Genomic DNA, 22744 nt, shown 5'->3' on the forward strand with positions numbered 1-22744 from the left:
ACACAATGTACCTGGGGTGTGTTAGGATCTGGTTATGAAAAGACGTATGGTGCCTGTAGTGTAATCACTAATCATCTATGAATTTCTTAATCACAGCAAAGAAAATGATGCAATTTCATTAATTCTACCTGCACAACCCAGGAGAATATGTGCATAATTATCAATAATGACTTGGATCTGTGCGCAGGACCAGGGCTTATCCGGGAAAGCTGATCTTTTCACCCAAATGCTGCAGGGTAAAATGTACTTCAGAAGGAAATGACGATTTCCTCAATTAAAAACCACAAGACTTGTCCTTATTTTTCCTTTTCCACTCCTTCATTACCATTGTAAAGATCAAGTTGCATAAGATCCACTAACATGTTGCTCATTCATAGAGGCTTTGAGTCAGCGTGGTTGAAGCCGAGACTGAAAAAAAAGTTGTTCTGTGCAGTACTTTCATCTCTTCCCACAGCACCTTAAAGTAGGAATTACCAATCACCAGGAAAAAGCAATTTGTTTTTATAGATACATGATTGAAATACCTTGCAATACACGGAGCTCTCCAACAAGTGGCACTATTAAGACTATTCAAGTTCCAAGATTGATATGCAAATGAGATCTCAGAAAGGGATGTTGGGACATGTTTTACAATATTGGATTCCATCTAAAATCTTCTAAATTTACATATGAAACATGATTGAAATATATATTCGTAATTCAGATAGTCTGGAAAGTTTTGTGTTATCCACAAAGAAAACACTGAAAAGCAGGTCAACTGCCATAAGCTCAACAAGGCAGTCCTCTCTAAAGGGGTGAAGTCACGGCAGCGTGGAGAAACCATGTAATTAAGACATTAGTAAAGGTAACGTGTAACCAGGAAATTTTTCCATAGAGCTGAGTTAAAACCAGTTGCTGAATGCATGGTTTAGCCTTTTTTTGAGGATAGCATTGCAGCATTCATGGCAAGTTACCCCTCAGGTTTTCACGGGATAACTTCTAAATTGTACCTCTTCACATTTATTCTTATCGTATTTTGATGTTGCTTGACAAACTCTGGATCATTTTGAGAGGCAATACATGACATCTCTTCAAATAATTCATATTTGTCTGGAATACATGTTTGGCTGTACTACAAGAAAAACGGTCCAGAAATAGTTACATACACAAAAATTGAGGCGTGGCAATAGTTGATTGCAATGGAAACAGGATCAGACTAGATCTGTTGTTGGAATATGAGCAGTTTGGGAATTAACTGGGAAGCCAATGCATTAAAATGTATCATACACAATATAAAAATAGCATTTTTAAATAGTAGGTTTCATTTGGTTAGCGTAATATTCCTTCTGTTTTTGAAAATCAACTGTCAGTTTTCCCCCAGTTTATTCTAGTGTTATATAGATATAAAATCACGATCGGAATGATATACCGGAATCTGAACACCGTCTTCCATTATGAGTCGGTCACAAAATTATTAACAGTATTTGGATACCACAAGTTGCACAGAGGTGCTTGGTGAGTTTTCAAAAAGCCTAAGTGCCCAGTCCGTGCTTGGCTCTGGCTTTTTTTACTCTGTGCTGATCTCAGTTCCGCACAAGTTTGATCCGGTTCACACTGAAGTCACTGCAAATTCTATCACAGGGTAAATAGAGGAATAAAATCTAAAATGGATGTTTTCATTTTACGCTTCCTTTAAGCCAAATTGTACCATTAATTTTAAAATGTTGGCCAGTACGATAAATGGCAATTACTGCACCTTTCAGAAACGCGTGCCATGGGCGCAGGTGTATACAGATCGCTTTGCCGAGTTTTCTGTTTGGCTGGCTTTAACTACCTGGAGCTGTATCTCCTGTAGTGTGTTGTAAATAACAGAGTAAGTGCACTTTGAATGCAGCAGCATAATGGGCACATAGCATGCTAACTAAAGCATTACAAATGCTGCATGGCCTATTTTTATCTCCCTGTCCTTCTCAATACAGTATTTTTATCTGTCACACCAATAGAAAATTTTTTTTGTGTCTCTAGGAAAAACAAGGCAACAAGAAGGCTGTCCTGCTAGTGTTTAAACATGGCATGTCCCCTTACACACTGCGGGACTTTTCACAGGCTTAACACCATATAAGTCTGCAGAACCAGAACCTAAGTGGCACTTGTGAGTAAGGCTTTATATGAACATTACTTGGAAAGGGCAAGTGAAGTTTATGAGTCAAATTCTCCAGTGGGGTGCTACTCTGCAGCCACACATAGCTTGGAAAAGTAGGGGTGAAATGCTACCAAACTGAAACGCTTTTCACTTCACACAAGTGGGCAACTGTGCAAAATGCAAGCCAGGGGAGAACTATGCTTTTAAAAAGTGATGATATATTTGTCGTTGCATATGAAGAGTTGATTTTGCGTTGGCATGCGGCATTTGCATAGTTTTCTGTAGCTTAGTAGACTTTGAAAACACAGGTAGGCTGATGGAGCTGCTGCAATTTCAGGAGAAGACATCGGTGAAATAACTTCACAGAAACTGCACCACTCTAAGAGACACGGAAAACCCTATCTATCATCTCCCTGTAGTGAAAGGGGGAAACAGAGAATGTGCAATAAAACTGACATAAACACAGAAAAAATAACAAACACGCCCACGTTAATTAATGAATGTACTTTTGTTAGTAGCAGGTCACCATCATTCTCTATTGACATTTACTGCAACTGCAATTTCTTCTTTAAGACCACTGACCCAGGAAAATGTAACCCTCTAGTTATCCAACGTCCTTTAATTAGAGATGTGTCCAGAGATAATCTCACTCACAGCCCCTATTGTGAATCATTTATTTTCTAACTTTCCTTTTTATCAGCCGTCTTTCATCTTTATGTTTTTCCGTCTCAGCCCGGCTGCGCGACCCGGGCTTGCAGAACGCGGTTTATTCATCTGCCGGTTCTCCCAACTGCATCTCATCTCTCGGGACACTCGGGGTCCCGCTCCGAAGCGCTAGCCGCCGCCGCCGGATCTCTTGCAGGAGTCGCGGCTTCCCGCTGGGCAGAAGGCCCGGCGGCGCCCGGCCTCGGCCGAGAAGGGGCTCCCGGGCGGGCCCCCTGCGGCCCCCGCGCCGGCGGCACTCGGCGGGGATACCGGGGCTCGTTTGTCTGTCTTGGGAGCGCTTAGCTGTCCCTGCGCTGCGCGGCGGGGCTGACTCGGGACTGCTGGGCGCTGGCGGGCGGCAATGCCAGTAGGATGAGGCTTCTCCGGGGGCGGGGCGCGTGGAGGACCACCGGGACCAACACCGCGGCGCGGCGGGCAGCGACGGGCGGCCGCGCTTCGCCCTGCCCATGGCCCCCCGCCTCCCCCGCGCGCCGCGCCCCCGCTCGCCGCCATGCGGCCCGGGCGCCGGCCCCCCCCAGCGCCTGCCGCCCGGGAGCCGCGCGCCGCACCTCGCCGCCGCCGGCGCCGCGGGGACGGGCCTTGCCGCGGGGCCTGCCCGGGCCCCGGCGGCCCCTCGCGGCGGACTACGGCTCCCAGAGCCCCCTGCGGCCGCCGGCGCGAGCCCCGCGCGGTGTCCGGCGGCACGCGCGCGCGCACACACACACACACACACACACACATACACTCGCGCTCGCTCGCGCGCGCTCCCGCCCGCCCGCACACACCCACCGCGGGAAGCGCGGGAGGGCGGGCTGCGCATGCGCCTCCCGCTCGGCGGCCGGAGGGGCGGGGCGGGGGAACGTCAGAGGCGCCGCCATTGGCGGAGCGGCCGTGCGCCGCTCGCCGTGCGTGGGGGCCGGGGCCGGGGCCGGCCGGGGAGCGGGCGCTGCGCCGTTGGCGTAGCGTTATTGTGAATGGAGCGGGCGGCGGGGCGGGGAGGATGATGTCAGCCTGCGAATGTCAACAATGTAGCGATTGAGGGGCGGGGGCGGCGCTGGGCCGGGGCGCGCGAGGCGGCGGCGGCGGCAGGCGCGCGGCAGAGCCGGGCAGCAGCGGCCGCGGCAGCAGCGCGGTGCCGCCTTCCCTCACCGCCTCCGCCGGGCTGCCACCGCCGCCCGCCCCGGGGGCCGCTCCGGCAGCGACACAGCCGCCGCGGTGCCGCTCCCCCCCCCCGCCTCCCTCCCTCCCTCCCTCCCTCCCTCCCTCCCTCCCTCCTTCCCACCCTCCCTCCGCTGCGGCTTTCTCTCCTCCTCCGGCCCCCCTGCCAGCCCTCTCCCTCCCTCCCTCCCTCCCTCCCTCCTTCCCTCCCTCCCTTCCCCCTTTATTTTTCTCCGCAAGACTTTGGCGCTGGAAGCAGCTGGTTCAAAGCAATCGCCATGTGATGAGCGTCTGGGGCGGGTTTTTTTTTTTCATTTGGGGGGGGGCGGGTGCAGTTTTCTGACCGCAGAGACGTATTAATAAGAATTTCCGAAACAACAGCAGCAGAAACAACAAGAGCAACCCCCCCCCTCCCCAAACCTCCTCAGCCGTAACAGTCTTTCCCCCCCCCCCCGCCCCGCTCCACCCCGCCCCACGGCCTCCCCCCCCCCCCCCCCTTCCCCCAGGCTGCAGCGAGAGGGGAGACCCCCGAAAGTTGCGCGGAGGCGAGGTGAGTGCGCCTGTTCCGCGGCTCGGCAGCCCCGCTGGGGAAGGGGGGGGGGGGGGGGCGAAGTTTGGGGGGAGGCTGGCCGGGGTGCGGGGGGCGCAGCGTGGGTTTTCCCCTTCTCCTCGCCGAGCAGCTGTTGCGCGGGGTCAGGCGGGGGGCTGCGCCCCGCCCGGGGGCCGGGGCTGTGCTGGCTGCCCGCTCCCCGAAGTGGGAAACACGCGCGTTGCGTAACGGGGAGTGCGCGGCGGGCGCCCCGCTGTCCGTGTGCGCGCTCACACCGCACCGCTCCGCACCGCTCCGCACCGCCGGGCGGCCCGGAGGCCCCGGGCAGCCCCCTCCGCCCAGCGCCGTCCCGCCGCCGCGGCCACCTGCAGCCGCTCGGGGCGAGCGGACAGAACCCCCGGGCGAGCGGCGGCCCCTGCCCCCCCGCGCGGGTTCGGGGGGGATGCGAACTCCGGTAACAGTTTCTTGGATCGTTAGAACGGAGCGTGTAGGCAAGGCAGCGCGCCGCGGGGACGCTGGCTGTCATGAAAGACTCTAAGTGTGAAATCGTGCCTCTCCTTTTGTGGAGCAGGCTATTTTTGTAATGCGGCGGGTGTCTTGCTTCAAACGCTTCAGTTATCGTGAGATCGTCGTGCCCTTGTCGCCGAAGCCCCGGCAGCTCCGGAGTAAACCCCGTTTGTCATTCAATGGTAATAAACGTGAGGCGGGGATGACATCTTATTAGAAATACTCTTCAGGGTGTTGGAAAGATTGGGAAATCGCGGTGCTGCTGTTTGTGCTAGTTGAAGCCGTGTCAGTGTTTTCGTGATGAAAGACCGTTCTCAAAGACTTTGGAACTGTCGCTAAACTTGTGCATATTTTAATCGGGTGGTCCGGGGCTCGAGCTAGAAACCAGTCGGGTTTTTTCAGGCTGGGAATTGTCTGAGGTTCTGCCGTAGCCGGTGGAATGCTCAGCAGTTTGAAGAGCGTGGTGGTGCTTGGGTGAAGTGACTCGCTCAGGTACGTAAATACTGAAATTTGAGATAATTGCGTTTGATGAGATGGATAGAATAAAGCGATAAGGTTTCGTCTGAAGCTGTTGTCTGTGGGGCTGTTGTAGCAACAGCTTGAAACCAGTGTTCTAGGAGGCTTTACATCTGACAGATAGAAATAAAATTCCACTTCAGATGGGGGCTTGTTCCTTTAAAAGCCCGTGTTGCCTTTTGTACCCACCTGCCTGCCCCCGTCGCTGGGATCTGGGCACTTGTGCAGCAAAATGGATCGGCGTTGTACTTCCCTGCGGTGTACTGAACCTGTGCTTTCAGCATCGTTTTTCACATTTGACCCTCCAGCTTCAAAGGCTGCTCTGAAGGTGCTCGGCAAGAAGTGGAAGGAAGCCGTGACTAATTGGAAAAGTAGAAGATTGAAAAATCAGGATCATAGGTCTACTTTTTGTGTTCGTTAGCTCTGTAACACTGGACGAGCCATCCAAACAGATGTACACCAGTACGCTGAGCTGTCAAGTGGACAAGAAAGGTCCCTAGTGATTTTGGAGATGGGGTGGTTGTCAGGATATTTAGAGATGTTTTGCAGAAGTGCTCTGCAGAAGCAGAGTATGCATTTCTGGACAATGCTAGGCAACTCTGCCGTGCAATTTGTGGTTAAACAACATTTTTGAGAACTTTTACCGTTGTGAGGTGCACATGGCAAAGGTGCACACATGGGAAAGGTGTGCACAGCAGATACATGACTGATGCACATGCTGACAGATCGCAACTGGTTAATCGTGAGCGATTGTTTATGCCCAGATGTCTCAAACTGGGGAAACAGTACTAGAGCAGGTATTCCTAGTCTTTTTCTGGTGTGGAGGCACATCTGGAGCATCTGTTGGTATTAAGGTGGTGCATGCTGGCAGGATGTGCTGGTGATGTAGGTGGGACACCCTCATCTCCTTTCTTTGCTTTCTGTCGTTCATTTTGAAGCAAGAAAACACTGTCTGTTCACTCTTCTGTGCTGGGCGTGAAGGAAAGTTGGAGATGGCACCCGAGTTGCTAGTTGAGAGTAACGGTCCAAATCCCAACAAATAGGCATTGACATGACACTCCTAATACGAAGAGATTCTAGTAAATCTTTGACATTGTAGAAGGCCTCAGAGTCTCATTGAAATTGATGAGTTTAGTAAAATCTCCATACTGTATAGCAATCTTGCATATCTCTTTCTGCATGTACATAATTAATAACAAAGAGAGCTGAAAATAAAACCCTGTATAGATGATGTACAGTGTGAAATATGTGACAGAGTTGCTTGCCCTTGTTTATTTTAAAACTTCAATTGCTTGATTTTCTGTTCTGAAGTGTAATAGCTATTTTTCTTAATGAGGCTACAGTATGATTGCCAATTAGTTACTTTCCTCAAGGTTTTCTCTAAAAATATCACCAGCCATGGAAAAAAAAAACCAAACAACCAGCGATCACGTTTAAAAAAGAAAATCCAAGAAGAATAAAAAAAGATGTTTTCTCATTGTGTGCTTGTGACATTCTTTTTGGGTAGGACTTCACATACGCACAGATAAAGGGGAGATCTCTTAGAGCGTAGCTGAGAGACAATTACAGTGCTAAGCTGAAAAATGAGATGTGTAACATTAATATATGCGAAGTAATCATTTTGGTAGTAATGGCATTTTTATGTAATAAACTGTTGGTGTAAATTGAATAGCATTTATTCTGTGAGGTGAACAGAGTCTCTTGTGATTTTAATTTAGGTGGTATGAACATGGTTTATATATGCAAGTCAAAATGTAGGTGCCTTTTTACTCAAAGGAATGCTCTCTGAATGGCTTCTTAGTTTACAAGTTGCGTGAACATACCTGTAGTGTTTAGCAGATGTGACTTACGTTGGAAGGCATGGATGCTTCCATCTTTCACCTCTGGGTCTGAATTTCCAGGTCTGCTCGTATTGGGTGTGATGGTCCTATATTAGTGGTTTCTGAGTTGAACTGTTAGGGGAAATACACCAATCATTCCATTAATTTGTTGAAGAAAATTTGGATTTAAACTGAAAAGCTTTCTCTAAGTCCGAGTTAGTTCTGCTGCTTTCGGTGTTCTTCCTGACCACATACCAAAGAGAATCTTTTTGGTGTTGCAGTTCTTTACTGATATTCGAGTAGGTTGCAGTAGCTGAATGGGCAGTAGATTTCTATCCCCAGTAACCCCCCAAGGTTTTCCAGAACAGTGCTCAAACTGCTTGTTCAGCTTTTTACAAAAAAATGGTCCTCATTCCTTTAAATTCAGCCAAAATACATTAACCTTGGCAGCTGCTAGAATATTACACATTCATTTGAAGCTTGCATTGAGAAGATGTAAAATGTATGAATATTGCCAGCTGAGTTGCAATGTGTTCGTTCTGCTTTTTAGTTAGGCAGAAACATCTTTGTAGTGGATTGAAAAGAGCACTACTTACTGTGCCACTCTTGGCTATGAATTAAAATTTTAAAGCAGGCAAGCAATGGAATGTATACAAATGCCTTTGTGGCCAGTGATGGACTCAAAGCTCCCAAGTTGCTAGAAGTAATGGTATTGATCAAAGAGCAACCACATGTTCAGAACAGGTAAATAAAAAGGAATGAGAGAATGTTTGGGAAAACTTTTATGCTAAAAGTTTACATGTAGAGCAGAGCTTCAATCTGTCCAAAATTGGGCTCGGAAGGCTCCTCTCTTGATTGTATCGATCTTTATGCAGAAAGAGCCACAGCAACAACCAGAGGAGCACCAGCTGTGCTGCACTGGCATCTCAGTAGATCAATAGATGTGTCCCTGTTTGGCTTGAAACAAGTTGCCTGCAAAGGCTAACGTGGCGGGGGCTGAACTGCGCTGCTGTGTGGGTGAGAGGGCTGCACTGTGTGTATAGCCCCTCATCCTTCCCTGATCTTCTCTGCCGCTGCTCCCCCTTTGCTGTTTACACTTGCTGGTGCAAACGTGCCGTCGGAACAAGATGGGACACTTTAGATTCAGTGCCTCAAAAGAAGAAGAGGAGGAGGTGGTGGTGGTGGTGGCTGCAGGGGCGAGAGGCACCAGGACCTGAGGTATGCCATTTTCTTCTTCTTTTTAGTGTGTAAGGTGACCTGAAAGGGTCAGATTCTCCCAGATTTATTCCCGAGACCTATAATTTGCATACAGCTTTCTCTGCTATTGTATCAGCTGAACAGATGCTTGAAAAGCTGCTAGAAACAAAAAAGCTGGGGATTTCCAGTTTACACCTAGTAGGAGTTGCAACAGAAGCTGGAAGCTTATGTTTTTGCTCCTGAGCTTTGAAAACACTCAGCTGGGCTGTGATGGGTAGATGGGTTTTGATGCATAGATTCAAAAGGAGTCTCCCCACCAAGAAAAACAGGAACTCTTTACTGCTTGTGACCATACAGGGCTGCTGGGCTGTGGAGCAGCAATTTTGTTTTTTGCAAAGAGGAAAAGCAGTTACGTCTGTTTAATAAACAAAATGACCCTCGAGACTTAACCATAGCTACTTCTTATAGCCGACATCCACTGAGGGTGGTTTTATTTTTTTATTAGTGAGCGCTTTAAAATTTAAACCTGAACTAGGAAAACAGGAACTGTAGGTGTGGAGGTGTTCCTTTACCCCGATTTGCATGCAGCCTGTTTTTTTATTTAGTGGGTAGGTGTGTTCACTGTATGTGAGAGCAATTGAACATGTCAGCAGTTTCCTGCAAGCTGCTCTTGCTGACTCACGTGTCTGGTGCAGCTTGGAGCTACCCTTGCTATAAACTATCCACAATAGGAAGCGCAGGCAGAGAGACCGTCAGTGCCGAGCTGTTGTTCAAAGGTTATTTTCAGTTCTCTGGTCATTGCTTTGCTGTGGTTTTCTTCCCCAGTAGTATCAAAATACACTGTCATTTTGCCGGGCTGCTGTTCTCCTAGGTGCATATGTGAAGTAGAAATCCATCGTACCACTGCAGAGGTTGTGCTTAAAGTACAGCTAGGTGCTGCAGATGTTCAGCAGGAATAAACCTCTGGGGTTTATTTTGTTTCTTTTTTTTGTGAATGGGATGTTACCAAAAAAACCCAAAAAACAATCCCCCCGAGCATTGTTCCCAATTTGGATGTGGCAAGTCCAGCGTATGAATTGTATTTTCCCTTGCCAATTGCAAGCTGTACGGTCTCCTACCCTCCACTCCTTTTTATGGCAGAAATCTTTAAAGCCACCAAGGAATTCTAATTAAACTTTAAAAAAATGGCTTTAGCCATCTTCAGTTTTCAGAATTTTGCTGTTTCTTAGTTTGGTTATTATCTCCTGTGTGGCAGTATCGCTGCCCATTAGCATGAAAGGTTTCCTTCATTTGCATGAAGATGAAAACTTGTGCTCTTGTAAAACTGCTTCTTTATTTACAGCCTCTATTCTGATTACTCATAAGGATCCTAAAATGATAGCTTCTGCTGACTGATGATTTTTAACTGATCTTCTTATTGTGGTTTTTTTCTCTTTCCTTCTTTCTTTTTCCTTTCTTAGTCGATCACAAAAGCCTTTGCAGAAGCGGAGTGAATTATTCGTCTGCAGTTCTGGATTTACTGTCACTGAGTTTAGATTTGTAGTTGTCCTTTGTGTATTTTTCTTGTTTTTGTGGAATGGGACAAAAAACAATCTGTGAAAGTGTGATAAACAAAATCAGCTGGTATAGAACAGGCTTTAATAACAACAAGGTGAGTTCTTGTCACTTGTTTTGTTTTTAGTCAACTACTTTGACCAGTAATGAATAGAAAACCACATTGAAAGCTTTGTAACAGATGAAGAAAATGGGTGTTCTTGGTTTCCGCCAATACAAATGACTCATCAGTATCAGTAGTGTTTCTGTTTCTAATAATAAAACTGTGGAAGACCTTTAAAACGTGTGGTTTTGGCCCCTACTCTTAGTGAAAGGTTGGAAAATATTACTTTGAGCTTCTGTTTTTTTAAAACTTATGGAAGATTTAGCGATTTGCTGTGCAACAGGGGAAGATCTCATACCCTCCCAAAACCCCCTAATTGTAGCACTTCTTGCAGTGCTAAAAATCTTCCCCTCTCCTGTCTCCTCAGCGTTTTGCATTTCACTGCAGTGAGTATTGTCGACACTTAGCCTTGGTGTCAAGAGATGTGCATCTGGAAAATATAATCTATTTATGTTGAGTGGGGGAAGACTTGGCATACTACCTTGTCTTGCTGAGCTGCTGTTCTCCACCTCTCTTCCACTCCATTAGAGAGAGGACAGTAAGACGGCCAAGTGACCTGTTTTGCTGTTGGAGCTGGGGTCAGAGGAACCGAAGAGGAAAGTAAACAGAAAATAGGAGTTGAAGAATAAATGACAACTGCAGGATGTGTTTGTCATTACCTAGAAGGAAACACACGTCTTCCAGTACTGAAAGTGATACTGAAAAAAGGGCAAATCAGAAAGTGATCTATTAAATTTTTCTTTCTCTCTGTTTGTTTGTTTGTTTGTTTTTGTTTAAGTAATAGTTTTCAAATGTGCTGGCATCCTTTTAGCTGTTTACCTATGAGGCTGAAATCTTTTTCTAAAGACCGCCCCATGTTCAGTGCGGTGAAGGAACCCCTGGCACATACTGCATCTTGTTTGAAACTGTGCCTCCTAGAACATGAGGTTATTTTGTTTACATGTCAACAAAGCATGCCCTCCATGCTGTTACAGTATATCAGATTTTAATTCTTCTACACAAGGTGTTCTTCTTTTAATGGCAGTGCAATCAGTGTCTCCTGATCTGCTGCATAGAGAGTGTGACTGCCTGCTTTCAAGTTGCCTGTGTTGTTGTAAGATTTAAAGACTGTAAATGAGGCAGAGCTAGTCTTTTCTTCCTGGTTAAGAGTGAAAATTCCAACAGTTGTGAAACCTTGGTGTTTACTTTGTCTGTTGTTGCAACATTTATACTAGTAAGTTATTCCTTATAACAATGTGATGGTTCCTTGTTTCTTATTACTCTTTTTTAAAAGCAGAGTGTGCTTTTTACAAAATCCATTCTGGGGCAGATTCTCGGTAATATCTAGACCTATCCCAGCCCCCTCCGTGTCATGGGCATGTTTTTCCACTAAATATTTAAATGTATTTATGTAGTTAATTGGGATTGTGCTGTGATATCTTGGGTGTGTTAGTTGCTTGTATAACCAGACTGTGATGGACAATCTTTGTCTTGTAGCTTCTTACTGGGAGAGGCTCACTAAAAATAGAGGCGCAGAAGCCTGTGAAGATACAACTTTGAAACATGTGAAAATCCAGTTGTTTGTTACATGGCAACAATAAGACAGATTTTGCTATTTTCAGATTGGTATAGTAGAAAATGCCAACTTCCAGCTTAAGGATTTATTTATGGACAGTTCTTACTGAAGTTCACAGAAGAGTAATCGGTAAGGACTGCAAAATAAGGTGTCACTGGCTGCTCAGAGTTCAAGAGGACATAGGTTCAGTGCTCTGATTTCAGCTTTTCTTTAGAAAAGGTTGGCATCAGAAGTGTCATGAGGGTTGGGTCATGATGTGTCTAAATCTCATCCATGTTCTGAGCTCTGCTGACTCGGAAATGGGACTTGTGTCCAGAATCACTGAGGGCTGCACCTGTAAGGGGTGACAGACACTGTTGCTACTGAATTTTGAGACTATGATTCTGCTCTGCATCGTCTCCTCTCCGTTCCTTGCACTTGCCCCGGCACCTGTCTCATCCCCACAGTGGGCCAGCCCCGAGAGCTAAATTGGCAGAAGATTATTCATTGTATGTATAGGGTTTGTTTTTCTGCTCGTTGGTTTTACTGAGAGTCTGGCAAGGACCTCTGTAAGGGATCAAATTAAACCAAAATTTGTTGAAAGACCTAGAGCTGACCATGGGACCTCTGGTCCCCAAAGCGCAATGACTGTCACAGCATCATGCCCCATCTCCTGAAGATCACGCTTGTCTTGCTTTTGCTATGTGGTGGCACTGCGGAAAACCATTAGCAGCTTGTGCCCAGCCTCACCTGTAGCTTGGCAGTAGGAGCTTGTTTCCAGGGCATGGAAAGTTTGGGCTTTTTAAATTTTGGCTTGTATTTGTATCAGACAATTGAAAGAAACGATAGAGGGAAACAGAACTCAAGCAAGTCTTCTATGTTAACAAAATGCAAAAGTATTGTCTTTTGCAAATATTCAAATAACTATTGTTGTTCATACCTGATTCTGGTTGCTGCTGGCCTGATCTGACCTGGTTGTGTCACCAATCTCCCCTCTGTGATGAGCTCCCCTGAATTTAGGTTTCAACCTTAAGTTACAGCTGAGGACATGAGCAGACCTGGTGACTGTGGAGACCTTTGTTTGAACCAGGTGACTGCAATCCTAGACCCTCAGGTCTTCCTTGCAACCCTTCATCACTCTGGGGATGATGGCTTTTTCTTGATAGTAGATTTCTGGGTTATTTTCTAGACAATTTGAGTAAGAGATGGGGCTGGGGGGGGGTGTGGAGCAGTGGTGGTGGCACAGGACCTTTGCTAGGTGGCAAACCTGGATTGCCTCAAGCTGTTGTGCATAGCTTCACCCTGTGTGGCTGCTGGAGCCAGCTGGCCGGTGTCTGGGAGGGGGACAGCACTGCTGGCGTGCTCCCGTGTTCCTGAGCAGCGCCAGTGGGGATTTTATGCAAAGCTGAAAGGTGGCCATGCGTATTGGCCAGACTTTTGGCCAGAACTTGACTAGCAAAAATCAAACTGTCTGCAGACTTTTGGTTAGGTCCTGCTCTTGAGTGGGGAAACCCAAATTGTGCTTCAGGTCAGTGCAGGTATCTGCTGTGCCTGAGGTGCTTCTGTGTGTTGAACCTGTAACCTGCCAAATGCTTCTGACTGCTCAACAATTTAACTTCATTCCAATCCTGTCATTTATTCCTGTAGCTGTTACTAAATGTGTACTGAGGGGTAGTGTGGTCCACAACTCACTCACGGTAAATGAAACTTGTGTAGTTTTTTGTAGCTGGAACTTGGTGGCCAGTGCAAATACAAGCACTCTGCAAGGAAATTTTTTGTCTTTTTCCTCTTCTTGTTCCTCTTCGTTTGTCTTGTTATTAGGCTAAAAGTAGAGTCAGTGATTCATTCAGTAATCTGTTTCTTGGACAGTTAGTCATCTGCCAATTTATGTTAACTTTCCACTTTGTTCAGAAAGTGAGTAATGCTTAATGCACTAACCACCAAATTCCAAGCTTAAAAAGCTGTGAGCATCATTTAAGTCATCTCCAAACTTTCTCTTCAAAGTTTTTACCATTCTGTGAGATCAAAGCAAGTAAGGTCTGGCATGCAGTGTGGTACAGCTACAGTCCAATTGTTTAGTCTAGCCCCGGTTATTAACTCAAAACACAAACCTGCAAATGTAATGCACGAGTTCTGTTGTACACCAACCCGTGTGTTACTTAATCAGTGTAATGCTTTGTGTTTTTCTTTGCAGCTCCTACTTTCAAGGGATAAATACTGCCTCCCTCCCTTCCCAGACTGCCACGACTTTGTTAATTTATATTGTTCTCTACCTCAACAAATTGCAATGCTATCAAGACTAATTTATTGAAAATAGCTTGGAAGGAGAGCTGGAACTGGTATTAGCTCCCTGCTGCAAATATTTTTGGTGCTTTTCATGATTCTTTTTGGCAGGGAAAAAAGTGATTGTGCTGTTGAAGTGTTATCTATATAGAACTTGAATCTATAAAGCCTTCCTATAGCGATCGGGTAGATGTTTTGATCTCAAGGTGATGCCAGTCATTTCTGAAGATGAACACAGTACTTGTTTGAATCACTTGAGAATTTTTTAACTACTTTTTTCTTTCTTACGGAAACTGGAGTAGCATAAAGAGTAACAAGGTCAGTAATGTCACGGGAGAACTATATAGGACCAAAGTCTTTACAGTCTGCTCTAAAATAACATGAAAGGGCTGACTGCCGTGCTCAGCAGCAAAGGAATTCAAAGTGCAGGAGAGATTTGAGTGCTACGGGGGGTAGGGTGAGGTGGGGGTGATAAACATGGGTACCAAGAGTGGTTTGCTTGGCCCAACACTTTCCTTGTTCCTTCTTCAGGCATCTGTTGTCCTCCCTCGCAACTTCAGTCCATTTCTTGCAGCAAAGTCATTGTCTCTGTGTGCAATTACCCTGTGGTGCAGATGGTTTTAGGGTGTCCCCGGTGCTACAGTTCTGTAAACAGGCAATATAGAAGCCAGTGGGTGGGAAGGAATAGCCGTTTGTGGTAGGGTCTGTAGGCAGCCTGTGGCCACCTCCTGCCACAGTCTAATGGGGTCACAGCAGAAGTCTGTCGTGCTCTGCATTTGTCAGAATAAGCAAAAAATCAATTGGTCTGGAGGAAGAGTTAGGGAAAAATCCATTTCTCTGTTCCTAGAATCCAGTTCCAATCCATGTAAATGCACAAAACATTCTGGTCACCATGTTCCAGTTTGAAGAATTATGGCTTCTGAAAGGTTTTTCCTTGCAGACTGATTTTGCACGCCAGCGAGCTTGAGTAGTTTGATTACGCTCTGGACAAACAGCCATGCTGGGGGTGCTTATTTGAACCCCAGCCTTTGGGATTTGCCCATCCAGATTACCTGCAGGTTTTCCAACATCAGCAGTGCTAGTTAATGCACTTGCCTCTTTAGATGGATTGCAACTATCATATTTTAAAAATTACTTGTTTCTTGTTAGGTATTAGTTTCAGCTGTTGAGCTTTACTTTTCAGGAGCGATGCTGGGTTGGAATTTGAAAATTTCTTGGGTGTGTCTGCTTCTCAGTTGGCTCAAGTGTGAGCAGAGCTTTCACCTGCATTTGGTTGAAAGGCATCCAGGAGCCAGTCTGTATGACTGCTGCTCCCCTGCCTGATCTCAAATTATTTTTTTTTTAAAAGGAAGTAATACACACAGAGATGAGAATTGGTGCTGTTTCATTGGGTTATGAGTAAACTGAAACTGAGGAATGCCTTTTCTTCCAGACTTCTACTCTGGACCTCCAGTGGTCAATGCCAGGCTGCAGACCTTGAGTGCTGAACTGGCACCGGAGGAGACGGGCACCTGGCTTTCACAGGGGTGCACAGTGTTTGGGGGTTGCTTAATCGCTGGGTTTGGGACTTCAGGTTTCAGGTCACCTGGACAGGGCAGAGGAGGCTTTACAGGATTTACAGCTGTATTTGGTCTAACAGTTGCACAGCTGTTTTCTTTGGCTAGTTAGGAGACTGTGGCGTGAAGGAGAGATGACCCAGTGCCTGAAACCTTGTAGCTGTGGAAGCCCAGGTAAGGGCAGTGGTGACTGTTGCAAAGATGAAATTGTATTCAGGGCACTTTCATCTGAGAATTCCACAAACACCCCCCCCCCCCCCTTCAATTTGTTTCTTGACTGTAAAGTTTCGGACATTCCCGTGAAGATGGGCATGCTTGGTGTCATCCTCCTGCGCAAAGAGGTGCCTGAGGAGGCACAGCTGGGTGAGGGTTCTCCCGGGTATTTATAGAGGGGTGTCTCCTGCCCCAACTTGCTCTGCAGGTGTGCTGCTCGGTCGGTTAAAGAAACCACGGATTGAAATGATCGCAGGAGTGAAACAGTTTACAAATAGCTTTTCAGTGTTTGTTTTTATTTTTAACTCCTTCCCCACCTACGGGCGCCTCCCCTGGCGTATTGGCGAGGCTGAAACAGCTCAAGGAGGGAAAATCGTTGTTGCAGAATATGCAAAGTGCACCAAGAGTTTCCAGAGGACCCTCGGAAAGTGAGTTGCTTTCGTAATGGCAGAGATCCTGCACCTCTTCCTTCGCCGAGCCCCACTTGTTCCCTTTTGCTCTTTGCTTATTTGGGGTTTACAGGGGTAAAACTTCTGTGGCTGCTGGTTTTTTTTCTGAGAGTTAGATTGCATGCTGTTTGTTGCTTTTTTTTTTTTAAGGGCTGACAACTGATGAAAAGATACCAATAGCAACATATTTGAAGCCAGTGGAGGCGGGGTGCCCTTCTGGAACCTGCAAGGAGAACTCCTGGAGCCAGGTCCTGCTGCCTGGGCACTGGCTCCCGGTGTCTCCAGCAGTGTGGTCCCCACAGCTGGCCACCATCTTTCAGGCACTTGGTGTGTGCCCCTTTTGCCCTAATTTTAGCTTATCGCAGAGGAGTGATCTTAAGCATACTGCCGCATCTGAGCATGAGAGGAAACTTAGACATTTTTCTCTCTCTCTCTTTTTTTTTTTTTTTAATTTATTTTCCTAACCCATGTTTGATTGCTTGTGGAAAATTCTGCTCAAACGGGTGAAATTTCTTTGGGTGTTTAATCTAAAAACCGCAGCTCCCAATACCCAGGACGCACTGGTGGTAATGCCCTGCTTACAGCCTTTTTCCAGCAGTGAGTAGGTGTGAGTGGGAGGGGAGAAAGGGGAAGGACACGTATGGGATAGAGGGGTATCTCTTGCCTCTTGGGTTGCTTTTCTGGTTTGTTTCCTAAATTTAAAAAAAAAAAAAGAAAAAAAAAAAAAGTAAGTCTGGCTGCCTGCAAAGTAGGTTAATCATTGCAGAAAGACTAAATGGTGGTACTCCATATGTGTTATTTTCATACGTGTGCCGATGGCTGCGTGCGTACTTTGCGGCTGGTGCAGCGTAGCTGGAAAGTATGTGGGAGCTTGTCTGCTTCCTCTGAGGCTGCTACAGGTGGTCGGAGGAGGGTGGGGGGCGGAGGAGGCGGCGCTCGGGCGAGGTATGACACCCGCTTCCTTTGGCGTGTGTTGTCGTGCGCTCGAACCCGCTGCCTCGCTGACAGCCAGGCGGCTGCAGGTCGTGCCCACAGTTTTTCATCTTTGCTCTTACTGATTTGCTGTTGTAGGTTTATGACTTAGGGTTGTGGTTTAATATGCCCTTTTTAGGTATGCAAAGTGTTTAAAATTACCTAGTGTTGCATTTTTTCTTTTTTTTTGTTGTTGTTGTTGTTTTGTTTGTTTTTTCTTGACATGGCCTTTTTTATCTTTAAAAGTTTTCACAACTTTTAGAAGGCAAGAAGCCTAACTTTTATTTTAAAAGAAAAAGGTTTTCCCTGATCGTTACTCGTCAGCTACAAGTATGCGTTTTTTGCCTTTCAAAGATAGTTTTTTGAGATTAAATGATTTCATAGCCTTTAAGGTTTAAATATCTAATACAAACTGTTGGTAAGCCTTAAAACTCAATAAAAAGGAAGCTTAAATACCTGGAGTTTGTGAGGTATTTAGACGAGATGCTTTTCTTCTGCAGCCGTACCCAAGGAAGCGTGGTGTTAACATTTGCAAGTACAGATTTGTTTCCTTGCAATTTTGAAATCTTTACTTGGGGGCCTGTAATTTTCCTTAACTGTTCGGGTGCTGCTTAATGCCTCGGATATTTGTTGAGTGTATTGCATGTGTGCTCATATTCCCTAACGTTTTAGATGAAATGCTATAGCTTAGCAAGCTGCACTGCCATTATGCTAATGGTGAAGATAAAATTGCACGTGCTAGCTTGGGGGGGAGGTGGTAATGGAAGGGAGGGGGACCTGTGTGGACCTACGCTTAGATGTACATCTCATTGATGTAACACCTTTCTTAGCAGATTGTGCAGCTTTAGTGCCTACTGATTACCTTTTTTTCCTTTTTTCTTTTTTCCTTCCCCGCCCCAGTTCATGTCCTGTTCTGCCATGGAGAGGATAGAATTTACCTGCTCCTCTTCTTAGCGAAGAAAGGGGTGTTTTCCCCATGCAGATACTTGGAATATCCGGCATCAGCTGGTGGTTGACAGGAGCTCCAAATGCTCTGCTCCAGGGGAGCTTGAGCCGGATGAACTGTCAACTGTAGCTGGTAGATATCAAGCACAAGTGTAGAGCAGTCTTTCTGATGTTTGTGCCACCTTGTATCTCGTCGTTAATTGAGACTGCAGCTAAAGGCCCAACAGTAGTTCTACACTGTGTGTTTGACACTTTTGAAGATGATGCGCAGCCATTGTGGAAATGTTAAGGCTTGATACATGTTTTGAAAAGAAGTAACTGCAGGGAATTCTAATGCTCCACAAAGATGTAGCAAGATAGGGGAATCATTAGCAAAGTCATACAGAACTGAATTGATTTAATTTGGGAAAAGGTGCTGAAAGTCTTACAGTGTTTGTTTGGCTCAAGTTCATCTCCTGTAGAAAGACTGCTTAGCTGTTGTTTCTTGTGTATGATTTGCTTTGCTCTTGAGGTGGCCAGTCGGTCTTTGTGACCCTACAGTCCACTTGTCAAAATCTTTGTATGGTTCATGTCTCCTGGGCATCCATCCTTGAGAGCTACAGGAGCTCTGAGAGCAGCTCAGGCAGAAGGTGCCAGTCCTTCTCTGGAGGATTTGCTGCTCAGTGCTGCCCTGCTGGTGGTCCTGGGGGCTCAGCAGCTCCTGTGGACTTCACCCATCTCAACACCGGCAGGGCAACGGCCGGTCCCTGCAGCAGTTGAGCCCTCACATCTCTTGGGTGACACAGTCTGTGGGAATGGCCCCTGAACTGCTCGGGAGGCAAAGACTGGCCACCCTGATTTAGGGACTGTTTGCAAAAAGGAGTAAGATGAGGGAGGCTGAGTTGAAATAGACATAAATGTTGTGTGCAGCTGCCAGGCTGGAATTGTTGGATTAGAAAATGAGAGAGAGAAGGTCATGCAAAGCCAAGACGCAGCTGAGAAAAAAATCAGAAATTACACAAAGGGTAAAAAATGAGAAGTCAAAGCCCTGTTCTCTGTCACATTGGAAGGGGGAACACATAATTAAAACTCCCGTGTTGAAGTAGGTGATGTAGGAATTGAAACACATACCTGTTCCAAGTTGCTGCTTTCTGTGTAACCTCACTTCAAAATTAACTCTACCCCAAAAAAAGAGCTGCCTGCATACAGGAAACCAAGTTTTTGACTAGAAGATACAGTAAAAAGACAGGGTGGGGCATATATGTCCTTTATTGTATGAAAGCAAAAGAAGAGGGTATGCTGTAGAGCATAGTGAGTGAATCCATGTTACTCTCCCTTTTTCAACATGAGTTCAGAAAGTATCTCATAGGTGCTCGCAAGATATGACACTGAGGCTTGAGCAGTTGCTGTGGGAGTTAGTGTGCCATTTAAACCCTGCCATTTTGCCATCCGTTTGGTGAAAAGGGGACTTAGCAGTTGCAGGGAGTTTTAAAACATTTGAGTCTCCAAAGTAACACAAGCATTTCGTTCGGTACACAGAACTTATATGCTGACCAGAGGCTTATGGCAAATACAGTTCTTATTTTTTTAGAGGTCCTACTGGTAGACATAAGTGAAGCAGATCAGCATCTTGCTGTGGTTGCAAGCTGTGGCAGAAAAATTAGCACCACACTTTCCAGTGGAAGCAGAATAGAAATGTAAAGTCTGCCAATTAAATTGGAAACAGCTCTTAATTTCCCCTCTTCTCCTCCTCCCCCAAAGGATGAATGGCTTACTCTTCTGGATGGAACTTTGTGCAATGACTCATAGTTTTATATGCATTAGTGTGAGTATGTAGGTGAGGGAGACGCTGGTATCTGAGAAACTATATATAGTGCCTAGGAGAAGTGTCCTGGAATGCAGAATAAATGAACATTTGATCTGTTTCTCTTGCTGAATTAACAGAAGCATAAATGCAGAATATCTTCCCCCCCTTCCAGTTGTGCTGGGCAGATACAAAGGAGGCTTATGATGAACAGAGAATGTGCCTGTGTTGATAGCTGAACTAGTCACTAAAATAAGGTTATCCCCTTTGCCCTGTCTGAAGTATGCGTGGACAGGGTACCAGGAGCCAGAAGCGTGACAGTGCAGACATTAGCAGTGAGCATGCAAAGTTTCTGTGGTACCCTTTATGCCATGGTTATTGTTCCAGTAGCTTTCCAGGGAAAGAAAGGCCTTTCCACCTCTTTGCTCCATATCTCTTTGGTCTGATGGTGTTGGTCTGTGCATTACTACAGGCAGCAGCCAGAGGTAAGTCTCACATACCTTGCTCTTCTGCTGGCACCTTAACATGCCCTGTGTTAAGAGTGTGTCACCATCATACCTGCTGCTGTAGAGCCATAGCTAGGGCAGCCGTATTCATGCTGGGCTAAGCCAGAATCTCACAGGTGTGCGGTCATCTATAGCTGGTAACTTAAGCTGAAAGTGTGGGTTCACATGGGGCTTCTCCAGAGGACTGCAAAGTTCCATCTGAAGGCTTCTCCTCTCTGCAGCCATCTACTATTCACCCACTTGCACCAGAATAGCTACTCGTAGCAGGACTATGGACGTGGTTGTCCTGTACTCGGCACTGGTGAGGCTGCAGCTCAAATCCTGTGTTCAGTTTTGGGCCCCTCACTAGAAGAGGGATGTAGAGGTGCTGGAGCGTGTCCACAGAAGGGCAGCATAGCTTGTGGAGGGTCTAGAGAGCAAGCTTTATGAGGAGAAGCTGAGGGACCTGGGGTTGCTTAGCCTGGAGAAAAGAAGACTCGGGGAGGATCTTACCACTTTGTACAACCACCTGAAAGGAGGCTGTAGCGAGGTGGGTGTCAGTCTCTTCTTCCAAGTAACAAGAGATAAAATGAGAGAAATTGACCTCAAGTTTCACCAGGGGAGGTTTAGATTGGATGTCAGGAAAAATTTCTTCCCTAAAAGGGTGGTCAAGCATTGGAACAGGCTGCCCAGGGAGGTGGTTGAGTCACCATCCCTGGAGGTATTTAAAAGATGTGTAGATGTGGTGCTTAGGGACACGGTTTAGTGGTGGACTTGGCAGTGCTAGGTTAACAGTTGAACTCAATGATCTTAAAGGTCTTTTCCAACCTAAATGATCCTATGATTCTAATACAACCCCTATCAATGAACTGTTCAGGTTAGGAAGGAAAAAACCCACCCCAACTTTATTTAAAGATATTTCAAACCCAGCCATTTGACTGTGTTGCTCATAATCCAGGCTATGGAAATTTAAAGTGGAAAAAGCAAGGGGTCAGTGAGTTGTGGCAGAGGAGAAATGGGCTCAAGCAGACAGGGGAGGGTGGAAATGTGTTGAGCTGGTGTTGCTGCAGGTACACGCAGTGGGGCCTGCACCCTTCAGTGTTGTTTTCTCTTCTTAGTCTGCAGCAATGCCGTTTGTTCCTTGGGGGAAATGGTCTTCTACGTGGAATCTCCATTAAGGGCCAAAGGGATAGAGAAAACTGTTAAGTCCCTATATAACAGTTGTACCTTAAAAATAGGCCTTATGTAAGGAACTGCCCACTTTGAGCAGTTGTCCAAAAATGTGACTTAGTTGGGTCCTCCTGTTTAGATTGTTCAGTGTAGCTTACTTCAGCATTTAATTGTAGGGACCTTATTTTTACATCTCAGACTTACAGACATACTGTGCTAGCATAACATTTGTTACTAGGTAGGAAGGCTGAAGATCCTGATGTCAGTTCTGAGCTCCTGGCTTCTGCTTTTCCCCTGGGAGCATGTTGTTGGTCTCCTCTGGGAGGACCCTGGCTGTTGAGTCTCCTCAGTTCTCTGTAGGAGAAAATTTTGGTTTTCCCTTCAAGCAAGATGCCACACGAGGCTTACTCTCAGGGTGCCACAGTACCCTGGGAACATTTTCTGGAGAAGGAGAAGTGGATTCACATTAAAAACATGCAACCAACGACAACAAAAAGAAACAGCCGCTTCTTGTATAAGTGGGGGGGAATCCCACAGTGTCTTCAGAGAAGTAGACTTGGTCCAGTGCAGTATCTCAGACCTCCCACCATCAAATGTCAGCCAGGTCTGACTTCCATTTTAAAAGTAGTACCTGGCATGGAATAGGGTTATACCAAAGTCTTATTGCCTAGAAACCCAAACACAGAGAAATGTCATTTGGTGTAACTTCTTGAAAAGAGATTAAAACTTATGTGTTTATCTTGGATCCCCAATGCAAGGCACAGGAGGGAGTGGTGAGGGTATTTCATGATTAATGACCCTTTCTGCATATGTTTCTCATAGCTCTTGGCATTTAGTACTCTTGGTGACCTGGCTTTTTATTTCATTTTTCTCTTGTTGGCATTCTCATCAGTAGCCTCCTGAGATGCAAGAACCTACCCTCAACCAACCGGTCCCTTGGCTGTGAGGATGTGGGCCAGTGTACTATCCTTGGACTCCACCAATCAAGTAGGCTAGCGTTCTGTCCCGTTCCTACCATCACTTCTTTTTTTTTTAATTCTGCTTTAATTCCTGCAACATATAAAGCCATCACCCCTGCCTTGAAAACAGGATCCAGTTAAGATGTGTAGGAGCGTTACACTG

General features: G+C 46.2%; 1 protein-coding gene across 3 annotated transcripts in view; it reads left to right on the top strand.

Moving 5' to 3' along the window:
- The first annotated feature begins 4466 nt into the window (after nucleotides 1–4466).
- BACH2 (BTB domain and CNC homolog 2) overlaps nucleotides 4467–22744 on the top strand; it is a 196863-nt gene continuing 178585 nt past the window's right edge. The window contains exon 1 of one of the 3 annotated variants that reach the window (XM_055713240.1): nucleotides 4467–4535. The gene's annotated coding sequence lies outside the window, so the exon portion shown is untranslated. Of the gene's footprint in view, nucleotides 4536–4608; nucleotides 5225–22744 lie in introns of those variants that run through there. The other 2 variants (XM_055713243.1, XM_055713241.1) reach the window with 2 other exon arrangements.

The sequence above is a fragment of the Falco cherrug genome, chromosome 6, assembly GCF_023634085.1.
Source record: "Falco cherrug isolate bFalChe1 chromosome 6, bFalChe1.pri, whole genome shotgun sequence".
Lineage (NCBI taxonomy): Eukaryota > Metazoa > Chordata > Aves > Falconiformes > Falconidae > Falco > Falco cherrug.